Source organism: Canis aureus, chromosome 11, assembly GCF_053574225.1.
Source record: "Canis aureus isolate CA01 chromosome 11, VMU_Caureus_v.1.0, whole genome shotgun sequence".
Lineage (NCBI taxonomy): Eukaryota > Metazoa > Chordata > Mammalia > Carnivora > Canidae > Canis > Canis aureus.
Window position 1 is genome coordinate 50,473,364 of NC_135621.1, and position 23,640 is coordinate 50,497,003.

At 47.9% G+C, this 23,640-nt stretch overlaps 2 long non-coding RNA genes across 4 annotated transcripts in view; one reads left to right on the forward strand and one right to left on the reverse strand.

Moving 5' to 3' along the window:
• LOC144324068 (uncharacterized) overlaps positions 1 to 23,640 on the reverse strand; it is a 166,952-nt gene that overhangs the window by 81,603 nt on the left and 61,709 nt on the right. Inside the window, exons 1-4 of one of the 2 annotated variants that reach the window (XR_013389451.1) lie at positions 16,187 to 16,391; positions 13,378 to 13,540; positions 10,662 to 10,820; positions 9,970 to 10,083 (exon numbers count right to left, since the gene is read on the reverse strand). This is a non-coding gene — a long non-coding RNA (uncharacterized LOC144324068). Of the gene's footprint in view, positions 1 to 9,969; positions 10,084 to 10,661; positions 10,821 to 13,377; positions 13,541 to 16,186; positions 16,392 to 23,640 lie in introns of those variants that run through there. The other variant, XR_013389450.1, reaches the window with a different exon arrangement.
• On the forward strand, positions 11,254 to 19,526 carry LOC144324070 (uncharacterized). 2 transcript variants are annotated; one of them, XR_013389454.1, is made up of 3 exons: positions 11,254 to 11,438; positions 17,128 to 17,313; positions 19,090 to 19,526. It is a non-coding gene; the product is annotated as an uncharacterized LOC144324070 (long non-coding RNA). The 2 variants fall into 2 exon arrangements; XR_013389455.1 differs by having other exon boundaries at positions 17,167 to 17,313.

Genomic DNA, 23,640 nt, shown 5'->3' on the forward strand with positions numbered 1-23,640 from the left:
AGTATACCATTTGCAAGACCCTTCTTACATTTCCTGACTAATGAAATCTCCAGGCCTGTCCCATGAGACAAGCTATGATCATTAATTTTTTAAAATATTTTATTTATTTATTCATCTGAGAGAGAGAGGCAGAGACACAGGCAGAGGGAGAAGCAGGCTCCATGCAGGGAGCCCGATGCAGGACTCGATCCCAGGACTCCAGGATCACGCCCTGGGCCAAAGGCAGGCGCTAAACTGCTGAGCCACCCAGGGATCCCTATGATTGTTAATTTTTTGTGTCAACTTTACTGGGCCATAGTGCCCAGATATTGGATCAAACATTATTCTGGACGTTTCTGTGCAGGTGTCTTTTGGATGAGATTGACGTTTAAATTAGCGGACTTTGAGTAAAGCAGATTACCCTCCATAATGCAGGTGGGGCTTGTCCAATCAGTTGAAAGGCTTAACAGAACAAAGAGCAACCTCCTGTGAGCAAGAAGGAATTCTGCTGGCAGACCTTCTTTGGGCTTCGACTGCATCTCTTCCTGAGGTCTCCAGCCTGTAGGCCTACTCTCCAGATGTTAGATTTGAACCTGTGCCATCACATGAGCCAACTCCCTAAAGCACGACTTATTCTGTTTCTCTGAAGAATGCTGACTTACATACCAGCAGTGTTATCAACTCCATTTTATGGATTAGGAAGTCGCATTAGTGAGAATAGGAATCAAAGCTGGGCCGCTGCCATGTAAGCTGGTCACTTGGAGACGTTCCGTTAAGGCTGTGTCCTCACATGATCACTTTGCTGGTGCAATCTCTCTCTCTCTCTCTCAAATAGATAAATAAAATCTTTAAAAAAAAATAGCACATAGCTCAACGCAGATGCATAGAATAAATAAATCAAACATTTGTGTTCATAGTGTCCTATAAATGGGGCCTGGGCTTTGTAAACTGTATGGCATTGTGCAAATGTAAATGACCGTCATCATCACTGGTGCAGGATGCAGACCAGTGGTTGAGAGGACACTCAATTTCTCAGGTATAAGAAGCAGATCATAAAAGCGTCAAGTCCAAGGTTTAGACTATTCTGCTAAAACGTAGTTGTAAAGTGCGATGATATGGATTTAACACCCTGAACTTAACTACATAAATTCGAGCCCCGGTTTCAGTCACTTCACCCTCCAAACCCTGTTGTTCCTTCATGGTAAATAAAATAGGTTCCCCTTCTTTTATTAATGGGAAGTGTTCTGGTTGCAAGGAACGGAAAGCAACTCACGCTCACTTAAATATACAAGTATAGTCGCACAGAACCTGAGGGCAAGAGCGGCCGAGCCTAAGAAAGGGAATGAATCAGGAAAGGGAAAGCCATTGGTCACCCGGGACTTACTCTTTCTTCCTCTACCAATGACTCCATTCTCGTCTCTCTGCTAACTCAGTCCACACGGTGGAAAAAAGCCTCCCCGCTGGTCCTAAATTTATTATTTCTCCTTTATCCAAAAGTCTAGCCAACAACACCATTTCTTAATCCTCATTCCAGGTTTTTGGCAAGGAATTCTAATTGTCCAGGTTTAAGCCAGAGTCCCACCCATTATCCAATTAGCTGTGATCAGTTAGTACCTGCCACATGGCTGGCAAAAGATTTGTGGCTCTGCACCCTGGTGATCCGTGGCTGTAGGATGGAGACAGGAAAGCCATCCCCCAAACTGTCAACCACACAGTGTTCCTCCAACCAGCTCTGCATCCAAGCCACCTGGAAAGCTTGGGATAAATATAGACTTCCCTACACTCTAAGCCTACACTAGTTTGGAGATCTCGGACCGGTAGTCTTCAGATGCCAACAGCCTTGTCTACTTTCACTAGAATGTTCTAGAACAGGAAAGGACAATCAGTACATTCAGCAGGCGCTTCCACCCCACTTCTGTCACTATTTCTTTCCCCCGACCCCTGACCCAAGCAGTTCTATGCAACTGTTTAAGGTCTCTTTTGGGGAAACCATATGAAAACATCATCAGGTGATGCAGAGGAAGAGATGGGGAATAACAATCTAAGAAGCTTGCACCAGCTTTTTACTGCGTATCAAACACCTCCCCATGTATTAAGTGCTTCCTGCCAGCCAATCACTGGGTGAGGCTGTTTAATAAACGTGACCTTCTGTCCTCACGACAATCCCATAAAGTACACACTTTTTATTCTCATTTGACAGATGAAGGAAGTGAAGCTCAGAGAGGTCAAGTGACTTGCTCAGGGTCACTTAGCTAGTTGGTGACAGAACCACTTATATGTCTGTCTCCCTCAGTTTCACTGTCAGTTCCATGTGGTCAGAGACAATATGTACCTGCTGTTGCCCATCCCCATATCCCCAGCACCGAACAAGATGCCTACCTAACACAGGGCAGCTGCTAAATATTATTTGGGAGAAAATGTAAAATAAATAAATGGCAGCCTGACAGTCTTTGGGGAGAGCATTTTATGTCTCCCTACCTCAGCCCTGATGGGTTATAGGTGGACTCAGCCACTGGGACAGCCAGAGCCCTCGGACCCTTCCTCTGGCTGTAAGTAGCCTTGTCCTCTTTCCTTATGTCCAACAATAATTCTGTTCTATATGTAGAATGATTTGGGAAAATATGGGAAGTACAGTACAGTCTTATTTAAGGAGTAAAGATTTGTTCTGCTGCTCAAGAACTTGAAAGTGACCCAACCCAACCCTTCCTAGTTGTCCTGAGATATTTAGAAACTTGTTCTGCATCCTCTGTCTTGGGAGAGTCACTGGATGACAGCCCTCATGAGCCAGCCTCCTCCCTTCCAGCAAGAGCACCCAAAGCTTCCTCCCTGCTGGTCCAGATTTCAATCAGATCCTCACGGTGGGGGGTAGGCGGGGGAGGTGCTGACTGAGCCAAGCCCCAGAGTGACAGCATCCTGCGTTCCTCACGTTCCTCACGTGAAGCCCAGAGCCTCCAAGCCTGATGCCAGGACTCTGAAACGCCTTTCCTGCCAGGGGATTATGTTCATTTGCACAGGGTCTGAAACAGAAATTCCAGAGAGATGATACTGGAAACCAAAGGCCTATATCATATTAATAACACAGACAGGAAGGCTCCCTCAGCAGCCAGTAGCAAACATATTTAAGAAAGAAGGGCCCTGCAGCCCCAGCCCCCCAGCCAAGTCATTTCAGATTACAAATAGACACACTTAAACCTTACTGGGTTTACAAATAGACACACTTAAACCTTACTGGGTTTGTTAGAGACCTTGTCTCTGGTTAGCTATTACATCTCTGCACTTACATGCTAATTTCTGAGTCAAAGAATCAGAGATCTCCCCAGATCAGGTCCCCACCACAAATCAGTAGGCTGCAAAAATCAAGCTTCCCCTTCACTGGGTCCTCCGCGCTCCTGCCAGGGCGCCCCAGTGCGCAGGAGGCTGAGGCCAGGGAAGGGCCCTTACCAGGCACAGAGGAGGGCATGTGCTCTATGTTCAGAGGCCTTGGGTTGGAGGCCTGGCTCAGCCACTCACCAGCTGGGTGACCATGGGAGAGGCAGGACTTACATTTGACCAATTTAAACTTCAGTCTGCCCAAGCACCGTCAGCACCCACCTTCCTCAAACCCCAATTCCAGTTCTCAGATTCCTGTGCCCACCACTTCTTCAGTCTGTGAGCAAGCAGACTAAGCAGGTGTCACACCTTTCAGTAGTGTGGGTTCAACTGTAGACAGAACTTCAATTTTCTCATCTATGAAATGAGAATGATAATAACCCTGTCTGGGTTTTAAACCCCTGAGGATTCATATTCTTGCCTGGGATCACCAGCTGTATAAATTCAGTTACTTAACCTCTCTGGGCCTCAGTTTCCTCATCCTAAAAATGGGGATTGGCCCGTGGGAGGAGTAATGAGATTGATTTTACAAATGGTTAATTCTTGTTCTTTGTCCACTTTCCTTTTGGGACACACTTTTTATTGATCTGTAAGAGCTCTTTACATATTATAAACTTTAACCCTTCCTCATCAGTGCCACATTTTTTTTCTTAGTCATTTGTTTATGGCACGTAAAGGGACTTAGCAAAATGACTATGATGTTGGCAGCAATTTTATTATTGAGAAATGGCTTCTATGTGGAAAGTTCTAGAACAATATGAGCTATCATTATTTTGTTATTACCAACAAGGACAAGGCTGGATCCAAAGAAGAGAAGCTCCACCTTTCTGAAGAACTGAAACCAATTCCAGCTGGCTAGATGCAGAGTGGTATGGAGACAGATGTGGCTGTCTAGGCCTGTGCTAAAGACCTAAGGTCTTTGGGTAAGAAAGACAAATGTTGAGGGGCACCTGGGTGGCCCAGTTTGTAAAGGGTCTGCCTTTGGCTCAGGTCATGATCCCGGGGTCCTGGGATCAAGTCCTGCATCAGGCTCCCCGCTCAGCAGGGAGTCTGCTTCTCCCTCTTCCTCTGCCTGCAGCTCCCCCTACTTGTGCTCTCCTGCTCTCTTTCTCGAAAATAAATAAATAAATACATAAATAAATAAAATCTTTAAAAACAAAAAAAGAGACAAATGTTGAGAGAAACCAAGATCTTGAAGATAAAGGGCTCTCCTTGAACGAGACTCCATCTCATCCCCACCCACACCACCCACACACCACATGGGCCTACACACACCACACCTGGCACCCACCACACATACCTCACACACCCACATTATAGGTGCATGCACACACACCCAAACACACATGTATACACACATCTCATACTCATACACATCACACACTTCACACCCCAACGCACACATGCACACATACAACTCTCAGCCAAAGAGTCTACAGTGGCTGGAATAGAAACCAGTCTGAGAAGGGTTGGATGCCTTTGTGTGAACAGGGGTCACATTTGCCTATCAGGGTGAGCCTCTGAGAACAAAAGGTTACATAAGTGCCTACTTGAAGATGCAGGACATAACACACTTTCACATCACACTCTCTTATTTGCTCTTCAAAGCAGCCCTTGGAGTTGTCCAGGACAGCTGGCCCTCTTATTTAAAGACACTTAGCAAATGACGGAACCAGAATGAGGATCTGGGTCTCTTGATTCCTATTCAAAGTTACTCATCCAACAAACATCTCTTGAGACCCTAGCTTGGGCCTGGCTCTAAGCGGTCAGTTAGTTCTAACACCTGGTTGCTGAAGCTTTCAGAGATCCTCATGCCTTTCATGTTGGCCTAATATACGTTGGGGCCCCCAGAATCAGAGTGTTGGGCCACAAGAAACTTTGGGAAGGATCCTGGCCAGAGTGGCACACCTCAGTGTTTTGCAGATGTACCTATGTCCTTGTGCCGAAGAAAACAGTACGTTGCTCTGTGGGCAACTCTTTGCTGAGCAGCTGGCCCATGGTAGCTCTGAAAAAGACTGAGCTGGGGGCCGAGCAGAACCCTCCAGCATATTTGATAGCATGAGAGGTTTGTGAATCTAGAAGTACCTTTGGTTTCACTGCCCTACCTGAAAACCCTTTAACGTTTTAATTCCTGCTAACTCAGCAAGATGACCATGGCTTGGGTCAGGGCTGGGGGCGGGGGGAACAGGGATAACCTCTTGTCCCCAAACCCAGTTTGTGGGCGTGCCAAAGCAGCCCCCAGAGGCTCCATCTCACTGCCTTCTTCCAGCCACCCCCTGGAATGGCTCAGGGATGATCAGGAACGAGGCCACGGAGACCCAAAGCATGCCCAGGACCAGTTGCTGCGTGGAGCTCACAGTCCTTGCACCTTCCCCTCCTTCCCAGCATCCTCACTCTCAAGAACCGCCCCCTCTGCACCAAGTCTGACCAGCCAGCGGCCAGAGCCGAGGTAACTGAGCTCAGACACTGGATCGGATGTCTGGAGGGCCCCCGCCATAAACTGCAGGTCACATAATTCAACTTGATCTCTCACTCCATCCTACACTTTATGTGCTTCGGGGGACACGGGCGGCTGATGGGCAGAGAGATAAGTCCCTGCGATGGGCTGGGGAGATGAGGGATTGCCCTAAAATGGAAAAGTTACTCCAGATCCAAAGACTAGTGAGTGGCTCAAGACTGCAGAGAGAAGAGAAGGGGCGCCACCCTGGGGGTGGGGGAACTCATCACAAGTCCCCACCTTCCTCTCTGAACCCCAGCAGGATGATTCAGCCCTTCCCTCTGCTGGCATGCCAGGCCACCTCAGAACTGTGTCAGGAGGTTTAGGACACCCTCCTGCCCCCCGACAATTTTCCCATCTGTAACATGGGAAAAGCTTTCCTCTGAGAAAATGTGCCAAAATACCAGGATGCATTAGTCCTTGGGAGGAAGAAGCCTTGAAATGGGCAAAAAGGTTGTCTTCTGAGAGGCTAGAGCACCTTCAGCACGAGGCTCAGCCCCTGGCTCCTTCTGTTTTCACAGGGAGGACATGAAGGGGCCTTTCTGCGCTGGAACAAAGGGGCAAGTAGGCCAGGCCCTCCTGCCCCCCTCCTGCCCCCCACCCCAAAGCCAGCCCACAGCTTGGGAACCAGTCAGAGGCCCACCCGCCAGAGGTGGCCGCGAGCCTTGTGCTGCTGTACACCCTGGTGCCATCTGCCCATCACACTGGAGTCTGGGCTTCTCATCTGAGCAAGTCCCTCCCTCCCAGTGGTCAGGGCCGGCCCGGCCCAATGGTGGGGCTGCTTGCTGCGCACCAGCATCCAGAACACACTGCTAAACCTTCCAGCTGCCCGCAGGCCCCGTGCCGTATGAGGTGAGACTCTGCGAGGTCTCACCGCACAGGTGAGGACAGCCAAAGGGCATCCCTAAACTTTTTTCTAGTATCTTCCATTTGATGAAACACTTGTGGTCAAACCTTTATCTTCCATGAACATTTAAAATGCGGTTACCTCGATTTCCATGTCCCATTTTCGTTTTATTTTTTAAAAGGGCTTCCTTGTAGTAAAACATCTGACACTGGATGTTCTGCAGAAAACAGATGTTTCCCCATGTAATAGACGTCAGCGGGCCTCTGCGTGCCCGCCAGGCCTCACACTCACACTCAGGCACATCCACACGCACGTGTGTCTCATGAAAGTCCAGGGCAAGGCTGGGACCCTTGGAGGGACACAACGGCACAAGGCTCCCTGCCGCCACGGGATCTTTGTGCCAAGAGGTAAGAGAAGGACCCAAACCTGAACCATCCGTGGAGGAGGTTTCAGGGCTGCTGAGTTCTGTCCAGGAATGTTCCCTGCCCCTCTCGCTCTCAGGGTCCTCCACACAGCCTCACATGGAGCACTCTGGCGCTCTCTGCCTCCACAAGGGACAGGGGCTCAATATTTGCAAGGGCACACAGAAGTCCCTGGGCACTCTGGCCCAGCTGGCCTTTGGCAGAGCTGCCACATGGGCTTTCTACTCTCTGTCCCATATCACAGTCCGAGCCTCAGGAAGGCGCATGGAGGCCCCAACCCTTAGGGAAGAGCCACGGTTTTTGCTTCCTTTACCTCAAGCACATACACCCCACTCTTGGCTTGACCCCTCAGGCATTGGGACAGCCCGGCCCACCCATTTTCCCAGGAATTTTGTGCATCCCACCCTGAAACTCCCCTGGAGCTGGCTGAGACACCTGAGGCTTGCTTCCTTCCCAGGGAAATCTGTGCTTTCATTGAGATCCTGAACACTTAAGAGTTCTCAAGACCCAAAGGAAGTAACTCCCTATACTGACAAATGTCTCAGGTGCTAAGAGAGTTGTTTCTGGGCAACACGAAAGTATGCCAGGCTGGAGGGGGCCCCACACCCACACACCCCCACCCACCGGGCAGTGTTCAGTACCAGAATTTGCTGGCCTCAGGATGCCTGGCTTCCCTCTAACCTGCCTCTCTGTCCCCTGACCCTAGAGCATCACTTCCCTTCTCTGTGCCTCAGGGCCTCTTGAGGAGGGTGCACTGTCCTCTCTCTGAGCTCCTGTAGTTCCCACGAGCTGAAACTCTGAGTCAATGATTCTGTAAAATTATTACCCCAGAATTACCTTTATTTACATCCGTCCCACCTCATTCCAAATAAAATTCGTGGAAAATATATGTAGGAATGCACATGAGATACAAATGACTGGAAAATGAGGGTAGAAAAATAAGACGAATCCTAGCTGTTACATAAAATCTTTGCTAAGGGGAACTGCCAATTTGGCTCTGTGCTTCCCGGATGCCAGAGCAAAGGGGATGATACTGTCAGTTACAAGACTGACAAGGTCACCAAGGTAAAAAAGCAAACCATTTGTCAGAAGAATCATGGATGTTCCTAGAAGGGAGACTCCAGAGCAATTTCTCACTTGGGTTCTCCAAGGGAATCCCGAAGAATGTAGTAAACCAGGGGTTTTCATCTTGAAGGACTGGACAATTCTTTTTTTAAAGTTTAAGTAAAACTTACTCTGTTTAAAGTAAAGAAATGAAACAGACAAAAGGGTTTCTCTGGCTGAAGGGGAGTTCAGGGCAAGAGCTTCATGCTCTACGCAGGACGCCGAAGAACCTGCGCAGGACCCATAGCCTCACTCTCCAGACAGCTCAGTCGGACTACCCGGGCACTGCATGAGTCACCGTTTCCAAATCTTGCCAGAAAGAAGTCCTCTGGAGAGCTTGTTAAACATGTGGAGCCCCAGGCCCCACAGAAAATCCACGACATCAGAATCTGAGGGGGGTGGTGGGAGACAGGGTCTGTTCTATGGCCCCAGATAATCTTATGTCCAGGCAAGTTTTGCAAACGGCTATAAACTGATGCCACAGCCATCTGTCTGAACTAGACAGTAAAAAACCCATTAGAATGGCAACCCCCATCTCTGGGCACGTGGCATTCATTTTAAAGTGGGGCCCCGGAGGAGGGGCCCGCTGGGGGAAAGTCAGTGCTGAGGAAGCTGTCAGGGCCACAGGCTGGGGGGATCTGGGAGGGAGACGGAGAATTTTGCTGGCCCCTCCTTGGCAGCATCGTCCCCACAGCCACACCAGCTGTCCCTTCCCATCCTGCCCTCTGCACTCCCAAGGTGAAGCAGCTGTCCTCCGGAGACACACAAAAAAAGTGATGGTGATGCCAGGCAGGGCGGGCAACGAGGCTGCCCCTCCATGAGACAGATGTTGGAGAAGCTCGAACCTCAAGTGACCTGACTGGCCACTGCCATGTGCTTCGTCTCCCTCCACATCTAAGCCCCTAAATTGTGATCATCAGGTCACCTCCTGTTTGGAAATTCCTTTCATCACTTCCGACCGCTCATGACTTTTGCTTTTTCTCATTATGACTTGTGTGCCCAGGGCAGAACATGCTAGATTCGGCTGCAGTAACAAATAGCCCCCACATTTCAGTAGATGGAAACAACAAACACTGATTTCTTATTGGAGCAAAGCTGGCTACAGGTCCAGTGACCTCCTGAGGCATTTTTCCCTCACATGGAAGCTCAATAATCCAGTCATCTTCAAGCATGTGTCATCCCTGTCCACCACATGCTTCCAGGTACAGAACAGAGCTCTGGAGGGCCTCGCAGAGACTCTTCAGTGCGTTGGCCCAGAAATGACACACATCATTTCCATTCACCAACAGTTGGTCAAAACTCATCACATGGACCTGCCTCCAGCAAGGGTGTGCGGAAGGATGAGCAACCACGTGCCAGGCGGAAAAAGCCACCTATGTGGGAACACTATACCATGGGTGGCAGTGCTGGAGATAACGAACGGGAACAATCCATGTAAACCTTTAGCCCAGTTTCTGGAATACAGAAAAGGGCTAACAAATGTTGAGTATTATAATCATCATTATCATAGCCCTCCAAATACTGGCCATGATCGCTTGACTTCTCTTCCATTCTGGTTCTGACCAGTTTCCTTAGAAGTAGTGGCCTGTTTCCTAGTTTGAAACTTCTTTTAGCTCCAGATTCAGGTTTTTACAGCTTCTCATCATGAGATTTGCATCAGTCATTGTAAGGACTCTAGATGCTATCATGGCAAGAGGCTAAGAATGATTTATTATCCTATGTATGATCACACACACAACACACACTCATACTTGTTAACGATGGCTTATTCCAGAGGTCATTAATTCACGCGTCCTCTAGTGTTGTCATCTGGGATCAAGATCAAGGAGCAGGAGGGGCCTCCAAATGCAGAGGGAAGAGCACTCCTGGAAAATGAATAACACGGTTCTAAAGCCTCAGTGTCCACAACCATAAAATGGGACTAAGCTGCCTGCAAGGCTTATCAGGCTGTGAGAATGAGAAGGTTGGTCCCTGGGAAGTGCCATCCAGATGCAGGGCATGGTCTTCTGACAGGTGCCAAGTACTGTGGTACCTGCCTCAGAAAGCACTTATCAGCAGAGTCCTCTGCAAATCTCAAATGCTGCTTTTCTGTCCTTTGGATTTCTCTTGTTTGGGTGTCTGTTGCCACAGATTCTTATTCCCTTGATAGTTGGTTCACCATCAGATTGCACAGTCCAGTATCTTCCCCGCTCCAGCCTTCCTGGGGGTAGGGGTAGGGGTAGGGGTGGAGAAGGGGGTGGGGGAAGGGTCAGACTGTACTGGGGAGTGTGCGCAGCTTACCGGGGCCTTTCCCACTGGAGCCCCAAGCTCTGGGGAACAGCTTACTGCTGCCCTAATCATAACAAGGCTCACACCACCATTACACAACTTTAATACCAGCTTTTATGCGGGCATCTGGGGATGTGTGTGCTTATGAGCAATTTGTAATGAAAAAAAGACCGACCTGCAGCAGTCTGGGAGGAGAGGGGCCCAGAGCACCAGGCGGGGCAGGCCCCCATCACAGGGGCCGCCCAGACTCTAGGGACACGGCTGCTGCCCTGGGACGTTTAAGGCACTATTTGATCTCTTGTTAAGCCCCACATGGCTTCAATTTCCATGTGTTCTGAAAGAGAATGGAATTAGAGTCAACAGATCCATTGTGTCTTTCATAAAGACGTGTTCTTAATCACGAAGGAGATGAAGCAAGAAAGGAAACTTGCATTCGTGGAAGGCCTACTACGTGCCAGGGCCAGGCCAAGAACCTTACGTCTATGTGTTATCTCAAATGAGCCTCACAACAACCCCCAGGGGTAGATTTTGTCATTATCTTTTGTGGCAGATTACAAAAAATAAATAAATAAATAAAAGATAAAAAGCCACAATATTTTGCACCTCATCGCATCGAAAGGTGGACTCTGTTTCTCCATCCTTTGAATGTGGTGTTGACCATCTTCTTGCCTTGGCCAATGAGGCATTATTAGCAAACACAAAGCAGGGGCTGGAAAAGTGCTTGTACATCAGGGCTTGCCCTCTCTTGCAGCTTTGAACCATTTTACCACTATGTGAACAGGCACAGGCAACCCTCGGGGAGGAAGAGAGGCCAAATGGGGAAAGATCCAAGCCATTCTAGCCCCTTGGCTGAGGCCACAGGCACAGGAGGGAGGCCAGCCTAGACCATCCCCCCCTTAGCCACAGCAGAGCACACCTGAAGCCCAGCTACCCTGAAGAATCATGGGAAATAGTAAGTGGTTGCTGTCTGAAGCCATCGTGTTTTCAAGTAGTTTATTATTCAGTAAAAGCTCCCTGATATATCCCTTGTTATGGATGCGGAGACTGAGGCTCTGAAAGGTTTGGTCATTTTTCCAATATTTCTGCTTGGTAAATGGTAGAGAGGGATGTGAATCCCGGATTTTCATTCAGTGCCCTGAACTTCCTGGGATCCCCTGGGATCATGCCAGAATGTGCAGTGGGACTCCTGAGAGCAGAGTCTCTTTTGAGAAATGCTAACTTCCTCCTGACCCCTGCCATGGTCACCATTCTATCTTGAGGAAAGTTGGAAAACCTCCAGTCCAAGGGATCTCACGCTTACATGGGCTTCAATCTTTAAAAAAGGCACAGCACAGACCTGAAAAATTTTCTCTACCTGGCATTTTCATAAACAATCTAATTTTTCCCCAATGATTTAAGAATTGTTCCATCCTTCCACCTGAAGAATATTCAAGAGACCCAGGTAGTCACTGCAAGGTTCTCTATTCCTCTGGCTCATAGCCTTTTTTCACTGGTCAGGTGTCAGTGGTTTGAAAATAAACTTTTTTGTGTGTGTGTATTTATTTATTTATTTATTTAAAAAATATTTTATTTATTTGAGAGAGAGACAGAGACAGAGATAGTGATGGAGATAGCAATAAAGAGCATGAGTGGGGAGGAAAGGGAGAAGCAGGTTACCTGCTGAGCTGGGAGCCTGATGTGGGGCTTGATCCCAGAACCCTGGGATCATGACCTGAGCCAAAGGCAGACGCTTAACCGACTGAGCCACTCAGGGCCCAGGGATATTATTTTTTATGGTGATAAAATCTACATAGCATAAAATTTTCCACCTTAATCATTTCAAGTGTACAGCTCAGTGGTGTGAAATACATTCCTAATGTTGTACGACCACCTCCAGAACTCTTTTCATTATAAAATGGAAACTCAGCATCCATGAAACAGAACTCCACATTCCCTCCTGCCCCCAGCGCCCCACCCCCCCGCCACCACCATTCCACTTTCTGCCCCTATGAACGCGACTGCTCTAAGTACCTTATGTAAGTGGAATCATACATTATATGTCTTTTTGTACCTGGCTTATTTCACTTAGCAATAATGTCCTCAAGCATCGTTTATGTTGTAGCCTGTGTCAGGATTTCCTTTCTTTTTAAGGCTGAATAAGATTCTCTTATATGTATGTATATATCACATTCTGTTTATCCTTCCATCCATCGGTGGACACTGGGCTGCTTCCATATTTTAGCTACTGTGAATAATGGTGCTATGAATATGGGTGTATAAACATCTTGAAGACGAACCTTTGTATGTATCTGGGAATCTCCTTGCTCAATAGTCGTACTAAGGGGAATCATTTTGGATGTTTGAATTTGTCTCTTAAGCAAACTACCTTCCTATGCCAACATCATGTTCTAAGGAAGGCCCACCTGGATACAGACTCAGGGAGCCTCAGTTACAAGTCCTCTGCATCCCAGAAATCAGTTAACAGAACACATCTCCCCAGTGAAATCCTATTATTCCTGCTGGTATCTTCTCAGGCTAACCCACATACCCCATAATAGAAGCAAAGGATAAAATACAAGCTCTGGGTTCTAGGGGCAGGGCAGCCCTCCTTCCTGATGCAAAATTTCAGCAGAATTACAAAATAATCACTGTCATATTTTAGTGTTTCTGAGGCTCCTTCTCAGGTTCCTGGCTTCTACACTTTGGAATGAGCCCCACCTCCCCTCCCATCTCCCACACCATCAAGGTTCTCCAATGCCCTAGAATTTTTGCTCCTCTCTTCCTCCCTCCATTCCTCTCCTCCTCCTCCTTCTCCTTTAGCTATCCCTATTTTGTTTGAACTTCTTCTCATCCTCTTTTTGGAATCCCACAGATTATCTAGAGGCACCAGCACTTTCTCACTTGTCTCTCACCTGGAAATGGCAGCATAGAGTTTGCTGGTAGCATCACTGACTAGTCCATCAACAACATAAGTTGCATTCAAATCTGGAACTTCATCTGTAAACCTTCATATCTACAATGAGGAAGGAGTTTGTACTTTGGGATCCTTCACTACTTTGAGGCTAAAGTCTGAACCTGTTTAAAAAGAAAATGCATAAGGAGAAAAACCTATTTTGATATGGTTTATGGGATATTGTATGGAGCTTGGAATTTATTCTTGAAAGCAACTGTGTGCATAGAAATTAGCAGGCACTGATTGCTTTCAAGAGAAAATTGCATTTCATCACAAACTATTGTTTGTAAGCTCCTTCCCAGCAGGGGAAACATCTAGATTCCTAGGGGCCATGGGCAATACCAAGAAGGAAGACTGGTTTTCCAAGTTGCTGAGAAGCTTTAAGTGAGGAAGGGCGCAGGATGGGAAGTGTGGAAGGTTGCTTCTTTGCAAGGGGAATCTAGGGACCATCAGAAATAGCAAGCAATTGTTCAAAGTCTCAGCTTCAGGACCATACGCAGCATGACTTTCAAGGCCTTCTATGATCTGGGCCTTGCCAGCCTCTCTTCCCACCACTGTCCCCCTCCAAACCTATTCCCAGTCCACTAAGAACTCCTCTGCCTTAGACTGTCTCCCCTCTCTTCACTGATCCCAAACCCTCAGACTTCAAGGATGGTACGAGGGGACTTTCTCCCTACTGTCTACAGCAGCCTCACCAGCACTACCACGGAACCCCACCATCCAGCTGGGTCTTTTATGACCTCCTTCCCCGGACTTATAACTTAGAACAGAGGGGAGAAGTAAGGCTTGCCCACCACCATGCCGGTGAGAGGCTGGAATCTCTGATGCAAAAGACAGTCAGGGCTCCTCCTCCCAGGGGCAGTACCACTTTTTGGGGTGGCCGGCCTGGCAACTTAGTGGCCCAACCTACAAGGGCACCTTGCCCTGCTAAACTGAGCAATGATACATCAGGATAGAGAAAACTGCATTTACTGAACTCCCCTCAGGGCTCTGTGGGTAGCAGGAGCCCCCAAGGGTCATTCTAAGGCAATGATGGATGGCCCTTCAGGGCACGTAAAGGCCACAGTGAATTTTGGGGCTCTTGTTTTACTGAGAGGGGAACCTAAGTTGGAGCGAGAATGGGACTCATTTCTTGAAACCAGAGAAGAAACTCTCACTGGCCTGGAAAATTCTCTCTCTGTGCCCTTCACACACAGCTTCAGCTCTCCTCCAAAGAAAAAGGGAACATGTATTTAAAGAGAATCCACTAGAAATGGTGCCAATTTTATCAGTCTGCCCAATGTACTTACTGTCTCTCACCATGGCCCTGTTGACACAGGAACAGGGGCTTCTCCTCCTCCCTCTCCCAATGACTGGCTGGGCACACAAGGCCAGCCCCTTCTCTTCTGCTCAGGGAGAGAGAGACAAGGGCCTGTTCTCCACAGCTCCACTGAGAGTTCTACCCTGGAGCAGATTTCTCAGAAGTGCAGTCACTTGGGCCTTTCAAAGTACTCATCAGTCAGGGCAAAGTGCTTAGTCCCTGGGCATTTTTGGTCAGATCCTCCAACTACTGGCAGCTTATAATGACCAGGTCACACCCTTGCCCCACACTTCTAGCCTCAAAGAGAAGCACCCATGCGCAGCAGGCCGCAGCTTCCCTACCACATGCTTCAAATACTGAAGCTCTCCTCACATGTGGGTGTTTCCAGGAACCTAAAAGGCTCTGGTGGGTACCTCCATTCTGAGCCTCATGCTTCCTGCCCTGGAATCTAACTCCTGTCTCAAAGACTGGCCTCCTGCTGACTTCCTCACCAATTTATGATGGGGGGTAGGGAGGAGGAAGCACAATCTCCTGGCCACATCAGAATAAAAAACTTCCGTGCATCAAAGAACAGAGTCAACAGGGGAAAAGGCAACCCAAAGAACGGGGGAAAATACTTGCAAATCATATACCTGCTAAGGAGTTAATATCCAGAATATATAAGGAATTCCTACAACTCAAAACAACAAAAAACCCCTCAACCCAATTTTTAGAAATGGACTAAGGATTTGAATAGATATCTCTACAAAGAAGATATACAAATGGCTAATAAGCATTTGAAGACATGGTCAACTTTGTTAATCATTGGGGAAATGTAAATCAACAGCACAATAAGATACCACCTCACATCCATTAGGATGGCTACTATAAAACAATACTCAGCCATTAGAAATGACAAATACCCACCATTTGCTTCGGTGTGGATGGAACTGGAGGGTATTATGCTGAGTGAAATAAGTCAATCAGAGAAGGAAAAACATTATATGGTCTCATTCATTTGGGGAATATAGGAAATAGTGAAGGGTAATAGAGGGGAAAGGAGAGAAAATGAGTCAGAGGTATCAGAGAGGGGGACAGAGCATGGGAGACTCCTAGCTCTGGGAAACAAACAAGGGGTGGTGGAAAGGGAGGTGGGTGGGGAGTGGGGGGGTGATGGGCACTGAGGGGGGCACTTGATGGGATGAGCACTAGGTGTTATGCTATATGTTGGCAAATTGAACTCCAATAAAAAAAAAAAAACCAACCCACCCAACAACAGAAAACAGCAAGTATTGGTGAGCATATAAATACAGAAAGAGGGTGATGAAGATGCTTCCTCATTCCCTGATTCTCCTCTCCTGCCCTTGCTTCTCTCTAGTCCTTTCCCCCTGAGGGGTGGGAACCCGAAGCATTTCCATGCTTTCCCCTTGGGGTCCCCCACTCCCCATTCTAAGTGTCAATTCCTAACCCCTGAGGTCCTTCCCCATACCTTGCTAATTTCACAGGCTCCCACAGCATCCATCCGGGGATGGTCCTAGTGCCTCTTCCCAGCCCAGTGGCAGCTGCTGTATGAGGTGAGGGAGCGTGCCCTCTGGTCTGAAGGTCTTTGGATAACTTGAGGGCAGGATGGACTGTGGAGGCATCCCTCCCGCAAGCTTATCTCCTCTTCACCCATAACTCATTGCCTTGTGGATGGATTCCTTTAAAAAACAAAACAACAACAAAACGCCTAGGGTGGTTATCGGGAGAGATTTACACTCCTCCTTTAACATGACTTTCATCTATTTAGGGAGAATGAATAACTCGGCCATGAATAGTGTTATGCCCAGATCTCTTGCTGTAATGCCTAGGAGTCTCCATGATCACAGACCACGGGGTGGGGGTGGAGGGATTGGTTTGGCTGCTAGTTTTGTTTTAGCTATCACCGATAGATAGAAGCAGAGCTGGTCTGATTAAAATGGTGGGTGAGTGGGTGGGAGAAATCCCTTCCCCTTGAGGCCCCCTTTCCTTTCCTGGCAGAGGTCCTAAATAGAGTTGCCAAATATAGCAAATAAAAATAATGCCATCCAGTTAAATTTGAACTTCAGAACTTCAGATAAATAATGAGTCATTTTCTAGTATAATTATCCCAAATCTTGCACAGGACAATCCTATGCAAGAGAACCCGCCACCCCCACCCCACCAAGAAGCATTAGGACTTTCCGGAGCACTGACTGAGCGCACTGTGTGGGCTAGGTTGGCTTTGGGCAGGGGGATCAGAACAGCTGATGTCTCAGATTTCCTTCATCCCAAGGATTCTGTGATTTCTTAAGTGCCCACACACCAAGGGCAGTTGTAAGCAGAACATGGGCTGTGGTCCCTGCCTGTGAGGGGCCCCTCCTCAGAACTCCTCTCCCTCCCAGAGCCCTGACTGTGTATTGTCTACTTCAGCGCAGGAGCCTCGAACTCTGTGCCTTGCTTCCTCCTCAGCGCCAGTGCTGCCTCCTAGCCAGGCATTTCCAAGTGAGCATCAACACTGGATAATGGCTTCTGGCTCTGCCTCCTGCATCTCCTCCACCTGCCCTCAAGTCCAGGACCTCCTTACTGATTTTCTAGAACTATCACCTGATACCACAGGTGAGTAGCTTGTAGCTAAGGGCTTTGCTAGTACACCAGGCTCCCCTCGGAGTGGCACAGACCAAGGCAGCAGGAAGGCCTAGGCTTTCAGAATGAGAGTCCTCATCAGAAAAGCAAATGGGATGTCTGTTCTTAAAAACAATAAGCCAAGATCACCACATGAGAGAGAAAACTGTGTTTAGTTTGGCTAAAGTCAGATCTAATGGAGAGTGTGTGTGATAACCATCTCCAGGCTCTGCTAGAGGATACAGACCAAGGAGGAAAGAGGAGCCAGGCAGGGGGACTCACAGAATTGGGAGATAACGAGGAGGGGAAACACAGTCTGAAATGCAGGAATGTACCCAGCCCTGGGTCCCGACAGAGATGCTGAAGTAGGCTTGTAGATAGACTGATAAAGATACTGACAATCCTGCTAGAGTCATCCTCCAGCCTTATCCTTCTCTTGAAAGAAAGAGAAAGAAAGTGAGAGAGAAACCTAACAAGGAAACAACCTCCATTTCCATCTCCTTGCAAAATGGAGGAGGAGATGCCTTGTCCATGTCAGCATGAGGCACGGTGTCCACCTAGATGAGCCAACCAGTGGAGCCACAGCTAAGTGGACCAGTAAATGAAGGCAGCTGCCCTATTAGAACTCTCTCTACCTTTGGAACCTCAGGACAGCTAGGCTCCAAGCCCATGTGCGTTACTATTTGGCCTTGGACAAGCACTTGCTCTCCTCAAAGCCTCAGACTTCTTGTGTATAAAATGGCATCAGTAACTATATCAACTTTGCCATAGAAGAGTAAGGATTGAAGGAGGATGACATATCAAAAAGGGCCTGTAAACTCTAGAGCAGCGTGCAAGTGCTAAAATACCACAGAATACAATCCTTGCCTTCAGGAGCCTTACAATCCAGACCCGCTCTATCCAATATGGTAGCCACTAGCCACATATGGCCATTGTGCATTTGAAATGTGTCTGATGAAAACTGACACAGACTCTCAGTATATTATATTAAAAAAAGTACAAATATGGTTTATATTTTGCATGCAAAGATAATACTACTTTGATATACTAGGATAAATAACACATTGTTAAAATCAATTTATCTTACTTCTTTTTACTTCTTTTAATGTGGCTACTAGAAAATTTTAAATTATATATGTGGCTTATGTAATATTTCTATTGGATAGTGCTGGTCTAGATGGATCACAGTCATGCACATCCACAAAGTCAATGATAATACAAGAGCCAAACAATAAAATGTCAATAAGTACAAGGCCAAGAGGGGTGCTCAGCATTTTATGAATGTTTAATTAGGTTGGCAATAGCAATAATTCATGACTATGCAAATGCCAGTCAACCAGTGTGTTTTGGAATATAAACCAATTATGTGTGTGTCTCTTCTCAGTCTCTGCTGATCAAAAGAGCTAACACGAACATTTTGAACTCTGTGTGGCTATCAGGACAATCCAATCCGACACCTGATTTGTTTCAGTTGAAGAATCTGAGGTCCAGAGAAGGCTGAGACTTAACCAGGACTGTAGAGATCAGAAATGACCCCATGTATCTTCCATTTGACCACAGTGGGGCTTGGGAGATTTTCAAACCCCCCCCCCTTTTTTTTTAAATAAGGATTGCCTAAATTGAGTCGCACAACAATTCTGGGAAATAACAACATATCCGCATTTGGCAGATGACAAAACAGAGGCCCTGAATGACTAAATGCACATAATTAGTGGCATCTTTGAGGCCAGCACCCTGACCTTTCGCCCCATGTTCTTCTTCCCACCCCAGGCTCCCTCTCTAGATCCGGAGGATGGTCCAATAACATGTAACGTCTGGCTTCCCTGGTGCCCCCACCACCCTTCGTTCAGGATACGCCTGTGAGCGTTCTTCAGCCTAATTGAATAATGGAACCACACTGATCCTTTCTTCCGAGGTCCAGGGGCACTGTTTCCTCTCCACTCCAGTTCAGCTTGGGAATGTTGACTTTGGAAAACAGCACCAAAAGCACTCTGGCTGCAATTTCCAAATCAGAAACAGCCTCCGAATCCTTACTTAGCAGAGAGTAAGACACCCTGGAAGGAAGAGCGGTCTGTTTAGGCTTTGAGGGCCTAGAACCTCTTCTCTGCGCGGAGCCTCCAGGGAGGATGTGAGGTCATCACATCCAGCTCACATCCACAAATGGGAACCTTCTGTGTGTTCTGGGATTTAGAGATACATAAAATAAGTCTTCGCTCCTAGTCATTCCTGGTGCAGCAGAGGAGGTTCACACAAATGGTTAGCTTGGCCACTAGGCATTAAGACAATGGGGCCCAGCATAAGGAAGCTCAGGTAGGCTCCCTGGGGGAGTGGGGTCTGATCCAGGTCTTAGAGGATAAGAAGGACATCGTAGTTAGACAAAGGCAAGGAGAAGTGAGATCCAAGAAAACAACAGTTTTTGAGGACATGTGACACTGGGGTGGCTGTTCCTTCCTGGTGCTCTCCAAGGTCTCGCTGACCAAACCTTCTCAGCAACAATAGTTTCTCAGTAACTCCCTGAGATGTTTCATCTCCATACCCAGTCTCATTACATCCTCTCGAGCACCCCCAAAGGTAGGCAGGGCAAACGTCATCAAATCCATCCTTCAGATCAGGGAAGACCTGGGGAGGCTGGTGCCCCAATTGGCATCACGCAGCAATTCAGGGGCAGAACCCAGGCATCACCAAGGGTTTCTAGCTCCTCTACCTCTGTTCTTTCCCTTTTGTAGAGTTTAGCAGCTGGGGATTGCAAAACTCTGAGGTTTTTCCCATCCTCACTTGTCTTAATGGCAACTCAGTTCCTGCCAAGTACCGCTTACAGGGCACCTGGCTTGTATGGCCCTGTCCTGGAGCTACTTTCTCAAGGTCCGGACCTTTGTCTCCAAGGTGCTTCTTTTACCTCTCATTATCTTTTCTTTTCTTTTTTTTTTTTCTCACTATCTTTTCTTAAAGCTCTTGTAGAGTTTAGAACGTGGGAATTGTTCAATGAAGCCTTGCTGATTGGTTGATTGGAGGATGGGAGGATTCCCCCAATAAAGGTCTATGGTATTGTCATTTATAATAAAATATATGTATTTGATCTTCTTCTTTGTCCTGATACAGAGCTTCTAAAACCCTAGGAGTTTCCTAAGTGATGAGAGTTATTAGGTGTCTTTTGTCATGCTAATGATATGAGTTTTGGAAAGCCCCTAGATAACCTGAGGATGGGGGCTGGTTGCCAAGGAAATCAACCCTGTGATTAGAGAGTTGAAACTTTTAGTCCACCCCACTCCAGGGAGGGAGAAAAAAGGATAAGGATTGAGGATTGAGTTCAGTCACCAAAGGCCAATGATTTAGTCGATCAATGTAATGTAATGATGCCTCTATAAAAATCCAAAAGGACTAGCTTTGGGGAGCTTGTTGGTGGTGAGCAGGAGGTGCTGGGAATGCGGCAAGCCTAGAGAGAGAGTATGGACGCTCCTCGCCCCTTCCTACATACACTGCTCTATGCAGCTCTTCCATCTGGCTGCTCCTGAGTTATAGCCCTTTTAGAATAAACCTGTAATCCAGTAAGTAAAATGTTTCTCTGAGTTCTGTAAGCTGCTCTAGCAAATTAATTGAGCCCAAGAAGGAGTTCGTGGGAACTTCTGATATACAGCTGGTCAATCAGAAGCACAGGTGATGATCTGGACTTGGAAACAGCATCTGAAATGGAGGGGTGTGGTGCATGGAGTCTTGTAGGACCAATCCCTTAACCTGTGGGATTCTGACTGTATCTTCAGATAATGTCAAAATTAACTGCTTGGTGGTAAAGAAAAAAATAGACACATATCAGAGGTCTTCAAAAGAGATGGTTTCTCGCAAACTTGGTGCTTGGATTTCTCACCCCTTTTCCCCACTCCAGGCATTTACTTCTTTCCTATGAAAAATAAAATAAGCCACAAAAAAAATTCAAAGGGCGGCTCACCAGGGCTCCATGCACTGCCTATCAATGGGTTTCTTCTTGCTGCATGCTCTCCCCAAGAATGAATCAATTGGTGCTCAGAAACCAAGCATAGTGAAACCAATCTGGGCCTCAGAAATGAGGCTACAGGGACTTCTGCAAAAGCAGGTGCTAATTTAGAATTCCTCATCTATGTCACCTCTTACACTAACAAGGATGACTTTGAGCAGGTCCAGCGAGGTCAGGGAAGCCAAACGCTCCTCTGAGGAGTAATGAGCTCCCAACAGGCAGGATAGGAGGCTTCAGAAGGAAGTCTGAATAACACTGCTCTCTCTACCCGCACAGAGCTCCACTAGAAAGAGCCCCTATGCACCAAGGATTTGGTCCCTCCTATCCTGTCCACCAAGCCAACAGGCCAAGGCTTAGCCCCAGAGGATCCCACCTCTTATGGCCTAGGGGGTGTCCCTGGGTTCAGCCCTCAGGCTTTCCATAGTGCTTCTTATAGTCTGAGCGCCTCAGTGTGGGCCAACAGTGAGGCACGGGGTGTGGGCTGGAAGGAGCTTTTCTTTTTTTTTGGGGGGGCAGGGAGGCAGGGGTGGTTTCTTTTATAGTTGCGTCTTGCTTCTGCATCATCTTTACCACAAGGCCATTCCTGCTAACCTGATTGTCTTAAATTTCCACTGAGCTATGGCTGCCTTGTCCAGTGTCAGCAACCCTGGACATCGACAAAAAGCATATTTGAGATAGATGAGAAACTTAGGTTTGGCTCACAGGTTCTCCCTGGGCCTCCAGCACAACATTGGTCAGTGAAACTGGCCACCACCCCCAGAGCAGGTCTAGGATTCTCTGGACTTCCTTATGGGGGCATTAGGTCCCTTGTCTGGGGTCAGCAATCCTACAATCCCAAGGGTGCTGGGAACAGTTCTTACTCCAAGCTAGATACTCCTTGTCTCTGGGACACTTCTCTCCAGTAACGTCTCCCAGCCAGAACTTAATATTCAGGTCCACTCGACGTCCCAGAGGATGATGAACCTTGGCAGCCATCTAAGAGTTCTCTACGCTCAAGTAAATGCTCTACAGAGCCTCTAATGTAGTTTTGAGGGCTCATCCCTGACCCACGTTTAATTTTACTAAGACCATTAGAAGACTTCACAACAAGGGTACCGCCCTGTTTGAAAACTTGAAGGCTGTGGCTGGCCCCAGACTTTGTCAGCATTTGGTGCTAACTCAGAAGATGGTGGCGCGGCCACGGAGGCTTTTTTTGGTGACAGCTTCTTCTCCCCATTCGTTCTTCCATGCAGTGAAGGAGCTGGGATTTCAGCTTCCCCAGAAGGGCCAAGCCCCTAAAGCTGCTGTGACATTGAGATCCTCTGGTGCCACCCCTGGCACTTCCTAGGGGCCGGTCTCCTTCACCACTGCCAGCTCTTAGAAAGCCCTGGTGTATGAAAGAGTGTCCTGCACTCAGGAGAAAAGAGAGCTGGTGCTTTTCACTGTGGCCTGAGCCTTACTCCCAGGAGCAAGGGGCAGGAAGGGAGAGAAAGGCTGAGCATCTCACAAGTCCCAGCCACCCTGCCTGGTGACTGACACCTGCTCTCCCCTGGGCAGCACGCAGTGGGGGGGCCTCTCTTTCCTCTCTAGAGCCCCGGCCTCAAGTCCCCCAGCTGGCTTTGTGGGAACACTCCTGGGTGTGCTGGGTACATAGTGAGCAGGCTATAGTGGCAAAGGCAGGTCTGAGCTTACAGCCTCGAATCCAAAGTGCTGCCCACATGCCAAGTTTGGCAAGACTCCAATCGGACTTCTGGATGGCTTCTGGGGCAGCTGAGGTTGGATGATTATTAGCGTATCCTGAAAACTTGAATGATATGCGGAAACACTCTAATTTCACCTGAACATGCACAGGCCCCACTCGTCATGCAGGCGGCACGATGCTTCGGAATTTCTCACAAGGGCTCTGTGCTTAACTCCTTTCAGGGCTAAAGCAAGGCTCACAGGCCCCAGGAACTGCACCTAAGTGGTGTTACAGCACCCTTATAAACATCACCTGCCTGGACTTGACGACACTTAGCATTCACTTTGAGAGCAGGGGAGTATATCTTGTACCTGCCACCTTCCACAGGGTCAACTACACTGTAAGTGCTCATGAAAAGGCTGCTAGTTAATGCATCACTTGCTAAGTGGATTTATTAGGGGCTTGCCTTCGTACGGGGGTGACCCCAACCAGGTCTCGGTGGGCTACCAGATGACCACATTGTGGTAGCTGGGAGAAGAGACCCAGTCAACAGAGTAGGGTGGGCACCGAACAGGTGAGGGCTGTTGGGAGGTGCAGACACTGGCATCTAGACCAGTGTCTGCTTTCCATCTAGGTTGACCTGGAAAGCTGCTCAACCTCCGAGGTCTGGGCA